Below are 15,096 nucleotides of genomic sequence, written 5' to 3'. Positions count from 1 at the left end.
ATTAGGTAAAATTACACACCGACCCCAGGTTCCTGTCAATAAAACGCAGTAAACGGGAATTTAAAGTGCATCATGTCTTAATGTATCACGGCAACCGCAATGACTGCCCTCAACAACGCACATCCTTCAGAGAGCTGTCCGACACAAGCTGCTGTTCACTGCGTTTGAACTGCCTACTGTATCTATCACTCCTGAAACACAAAGAAAAAAAATGCCATTATTTACTAATGCTGGCACAACACGAGCTGGGATCAAGTTCAATAAATTTACTGTTAATACCCGATGGTGCTCGATTCTTTTGCTGCCTGGACAGAATGACCTTGTTACTATGTGCTCTAAACAGCAGCTCAGCTGTTTCACTAAACTCATTCTTTCTGGATGTTGCAGTCAGATCAAGGGAGTGACAGCTTGATATTAATTTAGAAGCATGTCAGGTGTTTACATATGGGATGGACCCTATATATCTGTGAGTTCTGTTAGAGTTCTGTTAGTCCTCTGTGTATGTCATAGAATGACATTTAGTCTATGCCTTACATCACTGTTCAAAAACATTAGAATGGGTGCTTTGTATCACTTAGGTACCTAGCAAGTTACTATAGCGTCCATCCACCCATCATGTCCAGTACAGGTTCACGCTAAACCTGGAGCCTATCCCAGGTAGCATGGGCTGTGCGCGGAGCCCACGGCTGGGTGAATGCAGTGTGTTCACCAAGACTGTCCCTATGCAGAGACCTTGTACAAATCCGAGGATGCCGCTCACAAAGACCGTCCCTATGCAGAGACCTCCTGCAGATCCACCGATGCCGCTCACCAAGACCATCCCTATGCAGAGACCATGTGCAGATCCACTGATGCCGCTCACAAAGACCGTCCCTATGCAGAGACCTCCTGCAGATCCACCGATGCCGCTCACCAAGACCATCCCTATGCAGAGACCATGTGCAGATCCACTGATGCCGCTCACGAAGACCGTCCCTATGCAGAGACCTTGTACAAATCCGAGGATGCCGCTCACAAAGACCGTCCCTATGCAGAGACCTCCTGCAGATCCACCGATGCCGCTCACCAAGACCATCCCTATGCAGAGACCATGTGCAGATCCACCGATGCCGCTCACCAAGACCGTGCCTATGCAGAGACCATGTGCAGATTCGAGGATGCTGCTCACCAAGACCGTCCCTATGCAGAGACCTTGTGCAGATCCGAAGATGTCGCTCACCAAGACTGTCCCTATGCAGAGACCTTGTGCAAATCCGAGGATGCCGCTCACCAAGACCGTCCCTATGCAGAGACCATGTGCAGATTCAAGGATGCTGCTCACCAAGACCGTCCCTATGCAGAGACCTTGTGCAGATCCGAAGATGTCGCTCACCAAGACTGTCCCTATGCAGAGACCTTGTGCAAATCCGAGGATGCCGCTCACAAAGACCGTCCCTATGCAGAGACCTCATGCAGATCCACCGATGCCGCTCACAAAGACCGTCCCTATGCAGAGACCTCATGCAGATCCACCGATGCCGCTCACCAAGACCGTCCCTATGCAGAGACCATGTGCAGATCCACTGATGCCGCTCACCAAGACCATCCCTATGCAGAGACCATGTGCAGATCCACCGATGCCGCTCACCAAGACCGTCCCTATGCAGAGACCATGTGCAGATCTGAGGATGCCGCTCACCAAGACCGTCCCTATGCAGAGACCTTGTGCAAATCCGAGGATGCTGCTCACAAAGACCATCCCTATGCAGAGACCATGTGCAGATCCACCGATGCTGCTCACCAAGACCGTCCCTATGCAGAGACCTCGTGCAAATCTGAGGATGCCGCTCACCAAGACCGTCCCTATGCAGAGACCTCGTGCAGATCCGAGGATGCCGCTCACCAAGACCGTCCCTATGCAGAGACCTCGTGCAGATCCGAGGATGCCGCTCACAAAGACCGTCCCTATGCAGAGACCTCGTGCAGATCCGAGGATGCCGCTCACAAAGACCGTCCCTATGCAGAGACCTCGTGCAGATCCGAGGATGCCGCTCACAAAGACCGTCCCTATGCAGAGACCTCGTGCAGATCCGAGGATGCCGCTCACAAAGACCGTCCCTATGCAGAGACCTCGTGCAGATCCGAGGATGCCGCTCACAAAGACCGTCCCTATGCAGAGACCTCGTGCAGATCCGAGGATGCCGCTCACAAAGACCGTCCCTATGCAGAGACCTCGTGCAGATCCGAGGATGCCGCTCACAAAGACCGTCCCTATGCAGAGACCTCGTGCAGATCCGAGGATGCCGCTCACAAAGACCGTCCCTATGCAGAGACCTCGTGCAGATCCGAGGATGCCGCTCACAAAGACCGTCCCTATGCAGAGACCTCGTGCAGATCCGAGGATGCCGCTCACAAAGACCGTCCCTATGCAGAGACCTCGTGCAGATCCGAGGATGCCGCTCACAAAGACCGTCCCTATGCAGAGACCTCGTGCAGATCCGTGGATGCCGCTCACCAAGACCGTCCCTATGCAGAGACCTCGTACAGATCCTACGATGCCACTCACCAAGACCGTCCCTATGCAGAGACCATGTGCAGATCCACCGATGCCGCTCACCAAGACCGTCCCTATGCAGAGACCTTGTGCAGATCCGAGGATGCCGCTCACCAAGACCGTCCCTATGCAGAGACCATGTGCAGATCCACCGATGCTGCTCACCAAGACCGTCCCTATGCAGAGACCATGTGCAGATCCACCGATGCCGCTCACCAAGACCATCCCTATGCAGAGAACTTGTGCAAATCCGAGGATGCTGCTCACAAAGACTGTCCCTATGCAGAGACCTCGTGCAAATCCGAGGATACCGCTCACAAAGACCGTCCCTATGCAGAGACCTCATGCAGATCTGAGGATGCCGCTCACCAAGACCGTCCCTATGCAGAGACCTTGTGCAAATCCGAGGATGCTGCTCACAAAGACCGTCCCTATGCAGAGACCATGTGCAGATCCACCGATGCTGCTCACCAAGACCGTCCCTATGCAGAGACCTCGTGCAAATCTGAGGATGCCGCTCACCAAGACCGTCCCTATGCAGAGACCTCGTGCAGATCCGAGGATGCCGCTCACCAAGACCGTCCCTATGCAGAGACCTCGTGCAGATCCGAGGATGCCGCTCACAAAGACCGTCCCTATGCAGAGACCTCGTGCAGATCCGAGGATGCCGCTCACAAAGACCGTCCCTATGCAGAGACCTCGTGCAGATCCGAGGATGCCGCTCACAAAGACCGTCCCTATGCAGAGACCTCGTGCAGATCCGAGGATGCCGCTCACCAAGACCGTCCCTATGCAGAGACCTCGTGCAGATCCGAGGATGCCGCTCACAAAGACCGTCCCTATGCAGAGACCTCGTGCAGATCCGAGGATGCCGCTCACAAAGACCGTCCCTATGCAGAGACCTCGTGCAGATCCGAGGATGCCGCTCACAAAGACCGTCCCTATGCAGAGACCTCGTGCAGATCCGAGGATGCCGCTCACAAAGACCGTCCCTATGCAGAGACCTCGTGCAGATCCGAGGATGCCGCTCACAAAGACCGTCCCTATGCAGAGACCTCGTGCAGATCCGAGGATGCCGCTCACAAAGACCGTCCCTATGCAGAGACCTCGTGCAGATCCGAGGATGCCGCTCACAAAGACCGTCCCTATGCAGAGACCTCGTGCAGATCCGAGGATGCCGCTCACAAAGACCGTCCCTATGCAGAGACCTCGTGCAGATCCGAGGATGCCGCTCACAAAGACCGTCCCTATGCAGAGACCTCGTGCAGATCCGAGGATGCCGCTCACAAAGACCGTCCCTATGCAGAGACCTCGTGCAGATCCGAGGATGCCGCTCACAAAGACCGTCCCTATGCAGAGACCTCGTGCAGATCCGTGGATGCCGCTCACCAAGACCGTCCCTATGCAGAGACCTCGTACAGATCCTACGATGCCACTCACCAAGACCGTCCCTATGCAGAGACCATGTGCAGATCCACCGATGCCGCTCACCAAGACCGTCCCTATGCAGAGACCTTGTGCAGATCCGAGGATGCCGCTCACCAAGACCGTCCCTATGCAGAGACCATGTGCAGATCCACCGATGCTGCTCACCAAGACCGTCCCTATGCAGAGACCATGTGCAGATCCACCGATGCCGCTCACCAAGACCATCCCTATGCAGAGAACTTGTGCAAATCCGAGGATGCTGCTCACAAAGACTGTCCCTATGCAGAGACCTCGTGCAAATCCGAGGATACCGCTCACAAAGACCGTCCCTATGCAGAGACCTCATGCAGATCTGAGGATGCCGCTCACCAAGACCGTCCCTATGCAGAGACCTTGTGCAAATCCGAGGATGCTGCTCACAAAGACCGTCCCTATGCAGAGACCTCGTGCAAATCCACCGATGCTGCTCACAAAGACCGTCCCTGAGCAGAAACCTTGTGTGGATCCATGGACACTGCTCACATAGACTGTCCCTGTGCAGAGATTGTGTGTGGATGCCCAAATGGCTCTTTCCTTATGAAATGTGCCTATCATTGCCACATATTATGAAAGTTCCTGCTTGTTTACTGTTTACTGAGGCAAACATCAGTCTGTGATGCCCTGAGTAGGTGCCCCACCATTAACATTTAAATTTTATTTCCCTCAAGGAGCCAGCACAGTCTGATAGTACATGAGTGAGCATTAGGGTGGGGGGAGGCTTTATCAGACAAGCCTTGGGGCTCAAGGTCCCTGACCAGGTGGGAGTCAGAGTAGAGCCCTCACTGTGCTGGGCACATTAACACCAAACTGCCTGGCCTAGCAAACCTCTCTGTTTTGCACTCACATACCTATTGCACTGCAGATTCTGTAAAAGAGAACTTTTATTTTACCGTATTTGGATATAAAATGAAGCTTTATCTGCCATTTGTACGAAATCAGGTATATCAGAATGTATTTGTTTACACATTTCCCATCATGCACTCCTTTTAAGGCACACATATATAAACTTGAGAGCAAAGTTTGGGGTCTAAGCACAAGGTCAGCCATATATCCGGTACCCTAGAGTTAAGGGACCAACCAGGATATGACCATTCTGCCAATCATGGGATTTGAACCAGTGATCTTCCAACCATGGGTCCAAAGGCTGAACCCACTGGGTCATACAGCACCGCAAAGGAAGTGAGACAATAAATATGTTTCACTATGGGAATATGTGACTCAGTTATAGGCCCAATCCCAAACCGGTCCCTACACACTCCGCCTCACCACTCCGCCTTTGTTTGCGCGTTCCTGAGACCAGTCGCCATGTTGAAGTGTGTCTCAAAGCAGCAAGAGCAAAGGGGGAGTGGTGGATTATGCAACGATGGTGGCTGGCGCGATTCCACTACCACTTCCATATCCCACAATTCCTAGCGCACAGGAAACAGAACAGCGCGAAAAAAGAAAAAAATACACAATGTCATGTTTTTGATAATGTAATAATTGGATTGTAACAGCACTGTGAAATACACACAGAAAGTCTATGTTACATGTTATAATTCATCACTGCAGAAAAAAAAATTAGGAAAGCAGCTATTTGTAGCTGATCAGTACAGATAGATTTTATCGTGATCTGATTAAGAAAGATTTAGTGTACTTTACAAACTAGAAACCACACGAAGAAACGTTCGTACACAAACTTGATCAACATCACACCAGCAATAACAATTTATGTTTCATATTTGCCTGTTTTTTCCTCTACATATCTGGATCTGGTATTTGGTACAGAAGTAATGCGTAATGTTTTACGCGTGTAAACTAAGTTAGCTATGGTAGAAATTGTACAATCGTCAATATGACACGTGTACATACTTCAAATTGCTCAGTCAGTGCAATAAGACGACGTAGCCGTCATCTTCTCGCATTAGATAAACTTTGTGCTTCTTTAAATAACTGATATGTCATTAAAGAAAATACAATACAGCTTCTTCATTTTGTCAGATCACTACGTAATGCATTTCCTCTTTCCGGTAAAGAAGACTGTAAAAAGGCACTGCGAGGGCAAGTCTGTCTCAAATCTTTCTTGTGACAATTTCCTTCAGTTTAAGTGCATAGGGCGTGTTGTGAGGATGCCTCAGAGGGAGTGTGACTCGAAATGAAGGCGGAGTGTCGAGGGTATAGTTTGGGATTGGGCCATACTGTTATCAGATTGAAAGAGAGGGTGACAAAGCATTATGGGAAACATTTCCACTGGTAAATTAAAAACTAGAAATAACAGAATGCTTTTCCGTTCCTTGTGCTACACTCTGCGCCAAAGTTGATTACTACAGGCATTACTCCTGCTATGAATTGACATGGCTTCCAAATGAGCACAATGCCCTCGATCTGTTTCTTCTTCACTTGTCTGTTTATCAAAATCGGCATGTTCCTTCAGGTCTATGCATTACTTAGGTTTGATTTGCAAATGCTTGATGTACAAGAGTAATGGTTAAAGGGACCATCAATTTAGCATACTTAACAAAATGTGACATAATAATAGGGTCAGTTCATCCGGTGATTTCTTTCATGCATCTGCTGGCATCTTGTCTTGTCAGCTCAGACCATTTAGATCTTCAGTATCTGATTGAGTATATTGACAAACGGGCTTTTGTAGTTAAACTCACAACCCCGGAAGGCTAAAGTCCCCTACATGGCTGAATCCATGAAAGGATGCACGCGTAATATGTAGCCCCAGTCAGTTAAGCCCAAATCAAGCGCAACAAGCTCAGACACCATCTGCAGTACAGAAAAAATATGAGCGGCTCATCTTTACAGAACACCCCTTGAGTAAGAAGTAAGCCATGGATTTATTTGCTGGCAAATAATTGAACATTAGGGAATGAAGAGTATAAGTGGGGCTGAATTTTAGTCAGCATGGGAGATACAGATTTAGAATCATATCATGTACTCCATTATTTTTTAATTTTTTAAAAAAAAGCTTCCATTACTTATAAATACTGAAAAGAAATTTGAATGAAATTAAAAGTCATAAAACATGGTGTGAAGGATGTGCGGAGGCAAAACCCACAGCCATGTCAGGAGATCAGGGTTATTCATCCTGATTAGCTCCTTCTGTCTCCCACTATCTGTAATAAATTAGTGTTTTCTGATTTGTTTCACCTCAGTGAGTTGGAACGCAAATCCCAAGACCTCTATGCTGCTCCTCTACAGATATTTCCCGTATTCATCCTTATACCTCAGCCCCATGTTTGCTTATCCTTCCTTGTCCATGACGCCAACTCTCAGCTCTCTGTTGGCTCCACCCCTCCCCCCTAAACAGGAAGTGAACCAGCCCCTCATTGCCAAGCCCCACTGTCAGTCTGATTCACGATCAAATTATAAAAACTTTCAGGAACTGTTACCAGCAGAGTGTCATTAAATAAACACTGGATAAATATATCTGTTGTATTCCTTAATACCATCAGGATCATTGAGGACATTTTAGTCATAATTTAAGCAGGTTTTTAAACATTCAGAAACAGGTCTGTGAACACACTTAATACTAAATAAAATAATTGACCTAAGTAGGGATTTCATTTCCATTCATTTTCAGGCTAGTATGATGTTGTGAAGTTATTTATGTTGCATAAAAACAGATTTAATAGATTATTACATATTCATTGTGAGAGCCGTGCTAATGATGAGTTTGATGCCTTTGGCAGGTGATTTGAAATTCTAACAGATCGACCCCAACGCCCAGCTGGGGGTGAGAGAGAGGTGCGGATTTAAGGAACCGTAGCAACTGGTGGGAGTGAGACAGTAAAATCTGATCTCACACATGTAAGCGGACGGATTTTAGGCTTTAAGTACTGTAACTCGAGGAGGACTGACAGGAGAAGCTCGTTTAAGTTCTCATTTTAAGGAGAAGCAGGATCCACACTGAAGTGTGTGGGGATGGAAGGACGACTGAGTGGAGAGAGCGGCTGCTCTCCTGCTCTGAGGTACAAGCAGCACGAGAACATCAAGAGCAGCGAGTGTTCGCATCATATCAAAGAGCAGCGGAATTATTCCTGTACGAGGAGCCGTCGTCCTGTAGAGAGATTCATACACATTTAGGTTAGTGTGATGACAGTGTGGGGAAGGAGCTTATACTGACTGATATCGCCGGTGCTGTCCATTAAAGTGTAATTGCGATGCTTAACAGTGCTAACTAGTTTGAGGCAGAAAAACAGCAAGCTATAATGCAGAGCGCTTAGCCTGACAGATGGCATTTTCAATGCAGCCCAGCGAGTCCCCAGCACAGTCAGTGCTACACGCTAACTGAGGACGTGTAGAACAGCCATTAACTATGGGATACTTCAGGACACATGCCAGTCATGGCTACTGATCGATATGAATCCATCTTCTAACACTATTTATGCAGCACAAACACAGACCCCCTAATGAAAATGATGATAATTATACTCGCTGTTTGAACTAATACAACAGTGTAGTAATTCTTTCATTTTCACATATCGCGTCTGACTGGAGATCCTGGAGATACGAGGCTACTATGCTGCCAATTACTCAGTATGTCCATCCTTCAACACAGCAAGTGTCTGTACTTCAATACCTAACTAGCATCCTGCTCATGGTCCGCTATGCATCCTGGGATTGGCTCCAGGGACCCTCGAGCCTCACCAGGATACGAGGTTGGAAGATAGGTGGATTGGCAGCTGCACATTTTACATCATTTAAGTTGATTTGATATGTTTTGCATTCATTTATCATTTGTTGTAATTTCACATTGCAGCAATAACAAAGTTTAAATGTGTATAACGCAAAAACCTGATATTTCAAGCAATTAAATTTGATTAAATGTTGCCCAAGCATTATGTGGCAGCTCTAGCCAGCCTGCTAAATACCTGCGGTATGATTTAGTGATTCAGATGCAAAGTAAAGCGAGACTTAATAGAAACTGTAGATGTGCACAATCGAGTGAGTTCACCAACCAAGCCTTACCAAGGGTTGTTCGTACTGTGGCTGACGTAATCAATCTATAAACGTAATCTATAGATCTTCAAATTGCATGCCAATTGCAAACTGCATCAGTGGCATAATGCAGGTATAGTTTGGGTGACACCAAGATCTGACACACCAGTGTGGTCCATCCTGTCCATGTGAATTATCACCTACAGCGCTCACGACCAATCAAGCGGCTCCCCCCCTCCACCCCATCCTCTAGCCCTGCCCTCTTCCTCTCTGCTCCTTAATGCTCGTTTTGCATGTTCAGCCCTTGGCTCACATGCAGCCATGTGGCACTCATGCCTAATCACCACTGATCACAGCTCGTTGGCTCCTGATAGCCTCTCCCAGTATTGATGGTGATCGCTAAGGCTCCCCAACTGAGGATTCAGCAAACCCCCTGAGTCTCACCTCCCCAACTTCATGTTGCTGCTCTCCTGACACAAACAATAGAAAGACTCACCCTGCTCCATTTCTCTTATTTCTGAATAACATACACAGGGAAATGGCTTCAGCTGTCCGTAAAGCTTGGTCACAGCATCAAACTCATATCAAGTAGCATCTACCAGAAGTCTGAGATCTAACAAGTACATTAAATGCTAATGCAATAACACTGAAATTGCATCAAAATTGTTGAAGGAAATGTTCCCCCATGAGCATAGTGAGAACTGACCATTTCATTAAGACACAAATACCCCTCCCTAAACGCACCCAATGTTGCAGAAAAATTTCTTTTAGATCATGAAAACTTTTCTCATTCTTTTCCTTCCCGTAATTCACTTCTTCATTCCCATATCTCAGATAGTATGTACAGGGTTAAACGTAAATGGGAGAGGGATGTAGGTACGGAGTATATACAGAATGACTGGCAGGAGGCTTTTGATTGTATTTGATCTGTTTGTACCTGTAATAGATTAAGGGAAACGCGATACAAAACACTGCATAGGTTACATATTACTCCGGCTATGTGAAGCAGGACAGACTGTAACATGTCAACTGTATGTCTTAAATCCAAGGAATACAAAGGAAGCTATTTCCATTTCTTTTGGGAACACAGAAACATGTGTATTGCCACAGAGATTAGCAGCATTTTTAAAGCTAGAATTAAAAAAGAACTGGGGTCTGTTTTGCTTGGACCTCCATCTGAGGATGTGTCCCTTCCCCCTGAGTATTATAAGCTGCTCAATAAATTTTTACCCTTAGCACGGAAGTGTGTTGATTAATTGGATCAAGGAGACCCCTCCTAATGTAACTTTGTGGTATAGAATGATTTTCAGGGTCTTTCCACATGAAAGGATTTGTTCATTTCTTAAAGGAAATAAGCAGTTTTTTTTAACCATTGAGTTGCATTGCTAGCAAATCTTCCATGTGACATTCACAAAATATTGTGAAAAGGACATTTCTTTCTTCAGTGGAAACATCCTGTTGGCAGGGCAGGTTCAGATCATGCAGGAATAGGGGAGAGCAATGGAGATGAATGTATTAGTGAGGGATTTTGTGGGAATGGCCTAGATGTTTGGGCAAAGTAGAGGGATGGTGGTGTGGGGGGGGGGGGGGGTCATTTTGGGGGATCTTTCGTTTGGGTTGATTTGGTTCCATGATTACTAACAGTACTATTCGGTATTTTTGTGATATGCTACACAGTATATGTTATGGATGAGTAAAAAAAGCAAAGCAAAATAAGAATTATTAACTTCAAGGCACTGCCTCCTAATCACTGATGTCTAATCAACGTACATTTTATTAATTTAGCAGATGCTTTTATCCAAGGCAAAATACAACTGAGAAAGCAGGATCTACAGTAACCATCTCTGGAGGAATTGGGGGTTACGGACCTTGCTCAGGGACCCAACAGTGACATCACACTGTCAACCCCAGGATTCAAACTAGCGACCATCTGATCACGGGCACAACATCCGAACCCGTGGAGCCACAGCACACCCAGACGTTTTCTTCACGTCTCCCTCCCTGGAAGACACTCACAGCATGATATTGTGCCAGGATGCCTGCTCTGAGCGTGGCCCAGTCACATCATGTGCTTGTGGCCGCGAAAATGCTGTCAGGCAAAAGCTGTGCAGAGACATTTTCCCTTTTAGCTACTGAAGGCTTTTCAAAAGTCTGGAAACTGTCAGCTGTCAAACAGTGGGCCCAAAACATGCATTGTTAGGATAAAAAAGATTTATGGATTCGTCGCTACCTCATCTTTCATGATATGTCTAGCCCGTTACCGCGGTGATGCATTAAGACAGAGAGCCGCGTCTGACAGATGGCACTGCCAATATCTCCATGCTTTCCGGGTGGTTCCTGGAATTCAGGGTGCCAACTGATAACTGACAAAGCATTTTTGTCTCCTTTTTTCAGTGAGACAAAAATATATATGAAATAAATATTGGTTGATATCTATATCTAAAATATTCAAATCCATCTTTTGTAAGCAGTAACAACAGCTATCTGAACAGATGTAAAATTTGGGCAACTTGCCACATAGGTATAAATAATTAACCTTTTATGTATCATCACTGGGAAATTAAATGTGTCCAGCTGCTCACCTCAAACTGATGCAACGGTCGGACATCGTTCATTAAATGAATCCCAACGAGCGGTTGGCGTGAGTGAGGCTCCTGGTCTGGTTCTGTGTCTCCAGGCTACCAATCCCTGCTGGATTACATGGAGCCATACCCACAATCTTTCCATAATTGCTCGATTTAAAGTCAAATTAAAAAGGCTCATATAATTTAAGAAAAAAAAAAACATTATAGGTTACAAACTATCACACTGGATAAGACACAAAACTGAACTTAAAATACGCTCATAGCTGCACTGAGAAGAGCAAAACAGGTTTAAAGGAACACGAACCCTTAACGTACAGGACTGGCTAATTAAGATTCATTTGCTAACAATCTAATAAACTCATCTAATAAAAATGTGGTGCAATGCACACATTTTTTTACAATCATTATGAATCATTATCAGCACATTGTTATATATGCACTTTACTGCTGTACCAGGGAATTCATCATGCTGTGTCTTGTGATGTATGTGCCAATGCTTCCTAATATCCCTGGCTGTAACTTACCGAGGGAGATGTTTTACATGTTTGTTATTCGACAGAAGATAACATACCGGCGTTTCCCTGCAGATCCGCCTGTCCTTGCCGAGGGAATGTGAACGACAAACACGTGACGCTGTGTTTTCACGCGCACTATTCAGTATAGGCCCATCAGCATGAACTTTGCTGCTACACGACGGACCATCTGAAGGCAAATGACTACATCTTATGTAGGATCAACACCACTTACCTTCAAACCCTGGTTCTCAGTGCACATCTTGTATAATGTGTTTTTTTTCTTGCTTAATTAATTAGGCTTACTTGAGCTGTTGATTGAATTAATTGCTCAAACAGTGGTTGGGACATTCTATGGGACATTCATGGTACAGTAGCAATCAAAATAAAGGAAACATCTGAATAAATAAGAGACACTAAAAGCAATAGGTGCGGTTCCTGAGTTAATTAACCAAGTAACATCCCACAGTGCTTAGCGCCATGTAGTAAATGTAGAAAAAATGTTACAGCTCAGTTGCCCATTTTTTTGACAACTGCTGGTAGATGTCATTGTTTTTGAGAGTTTTCATGCATGATTAGCACGAGTATCCAGGGGTACTGCTGCCAAGTTTTTGTTGGCATCAAAGCCGGAAAACACACGACCACGACACCCAGGCGTTTGCTCAAATCACTCTGAATCAGTAGCCTGCAAATGTCTACAGCATCACCGGGCACAATCTATGGAACAGACAGGCAGATTCAAGTCCGATTTTTCAAGAACTTCACATCGAGAGATACTGTGCTTGAGCTTCAGCACATAAAACCCTTATTACACCAAAGAAAGTATATGTACGTGCTTAGTATTGCAAAGAGCACAGCAGGCTGTGTATTAGGCAGAGGAAAAAAAGTCAGATGAGTCACCCATCCCCCCGTTCTGAGCAACATTTAGGTACCTGTGATACTCTGGCCAAAACAAGCCTACAGACTCAAGTGCTTCTTTCCCACGGTGAAGGATTTTGACGGCTCAGTTGTCGGCTTCATTATGCAGGCAAATGGCATTATGCACAAAAGCACTGGGAGTTATCCTGTGCACCCTACAGTGGTATCTTCCTCCATTGGAAAATACATATTTTATATTATATATAAATACACACACACACACAGTGTATATACACATATATAGTACATATATATATGGTATATATCCTGTGGGGTCTTCATGTAATTCGGTATAAATATTAGACAAAAATGGATGCAATTTTTCAATACATACAAAGATATGATCTTCAACTTGCTGTAACTATAATTATATGTCTATCGAAATGTGTCAGTTTAACCATTTGAAAAACTTTTCCTAAATTCACCCCATATATTTGCAGCAGCCATCCAGTACACCAGGGGGCGCCCCTGAGGAGAGGTTTGGCAACTGAGGCTGTGTTCCTCTAGCCATCCAACAAGATATCTGTCACAAAATGTGGGATGATAGACTTGAAGGCAATCAATCGGCAAACAAAAAAGGGTTAATTTAACTGAAAGGGGGCAGGGAAACAAACAAGACTGCGAGGGGTCAAAACGAGAAGGTTTTATATGGGGAAGGACATGGGCAGATAGGAGGATGGACATCAATGACCAGAGTGGGGATGATGAGACAAACGTATACGGTACTTAAATACCAAGACTAATGTGGGATTACAAGCCACAGGCGTGGCTCCTCAGGACCATGCCAGGGAGGTGACAGGAGGCTCAGGCAGACATGACCAGTGTTGTCATCTTACTTTAAAAAAGTAATTAGTTACAGTTACAAATTACTTCTGCCAAAAAGTAATTGAGTTAGTAACTCCGTTACCACACTGTAAAAGTAATTAGTTACTCAGCAACATAACTGACATTATTTTTTATGTTCTACAGGGCATACAGTATGTTATATAACATCTTTAACGTCAAAGATGTTTACAATAACTGATTGAAGAATAAAAACAGTATTTTAGAACATTTGGTATTTATTTGAACTTAGCTTGCAGCCTGCCATATGATATGCCTAGAAATAAAAAACATATAAAAAATAAAAATTGAAAATAAAATTCAAGTGCAAAATTAAGACACAAATGTAAACTTGGGTAAAAAGAAACAAAGGAAAATCTAGCCTTTAAGTACTGCAGTTACTCTGTAACTGTATTAGGGGTGTGCAAAGCAGCCGGTATTTGTATCTGTATTTGTATTTGTTGAGGCGGGAAAAGTATTTGTATTTGTATTCGAGTAAAATTCAAAAGAGGCGTAAAAATCCTGTTTTTTTGCGTTGCACTTCTAATTTACGTTACAGTGTAAGTATTCTTTAATTATATCTATTATAATAATTATGGATATGCAGTAGACAGAGTAACTTAAACGTACCATATAACTCCTACAAGTGCATACAATTCGACACAACTACACAAGCATTGTTTTAACCTTTTTAACCAAACGTTAACGTTACTCTGTCAACAGCCTATTGTCTAAATTACCGAGCTAACAGAGCTACGTAAACAGAGCGAACATGAGAGCACCTGATTGCAGACGTCAATAATGCAGCGTAATGGAATAATCTCCCGATCAAACTCCGCTTCCCGAAAGTTATAAACTGCCTCCGGAACCCAGTTAAGGTACAAAAATAGTGATACAGTTAAGTCTTTTTTTCGCTCAGCCGAGCCTTCTCTGTTGCTGTGTGGAGCAGCCTGTGTCAGTCACCTCTTTTACTCCCCCCCCGACTCCTGAACTCACTCACTCACTCACTCATCCGGGCATGCACTGCGGTCTCAAGAGGAAAAGCAGCTTTTTGATATAAAGTTTTTCTTGTTCCCGAATACAAATATTTTTTTAAGTATTTGTTCGAAATAAGTATTCGTAAAAAACACATTATTTGTGCCTTTCCGAATACCGTATTCGGGTTCGGCTCCACCCCTAAACTGTATATTAGGCCTACTGCACAATAAACGGAACACTATCCTACTCTTAAATATTCCGAAAAGTAACCAAATTAAATATTGAAAATAAATAATGTTAACACACTTTGCATTTAAGACCCGAAAAATCGAGCGATGCTTGTTTTAACGCA

At 45.0% G+C, this 15,096-nt stretch overlaps 1 protein-coding gene across 9 annotated transcripts in view; it reads right to left on the bottom strand.

Moving 5' to 3' along the window:
- Positions 1 to 15,096, bottom strand: part of LOC111846094 (low-density lipoprotein receptor-related protein 1B) — a 342,141-nt gene that overhangs the window by 226,856 nt on the left and 100,189 nt on the right. The gene's annotated exons all lie outside the window — the stretch shown is intronic.

Source organism: Paramormyrops kingsleyae, chromosome 16 (assembly GCF_048594095.1).
Source record: "Paramormyrops kingsleyae isolate MSU_618 chromosome 16, PKINGS_0.4, whole genome shotgun sequence".
In the NCBI taxonomy this organism is placed as follows: domain Eukaryota; kingdom Metazoa; phylum Chordata; class Actinopteri; order Osteoglossiformes; family Mormyridae; genus Paramormyrops; species Paramormyrops kingsleyae.
This window is presented reverse-complemented; position numbering and strand designations above follow the sequence as displayed.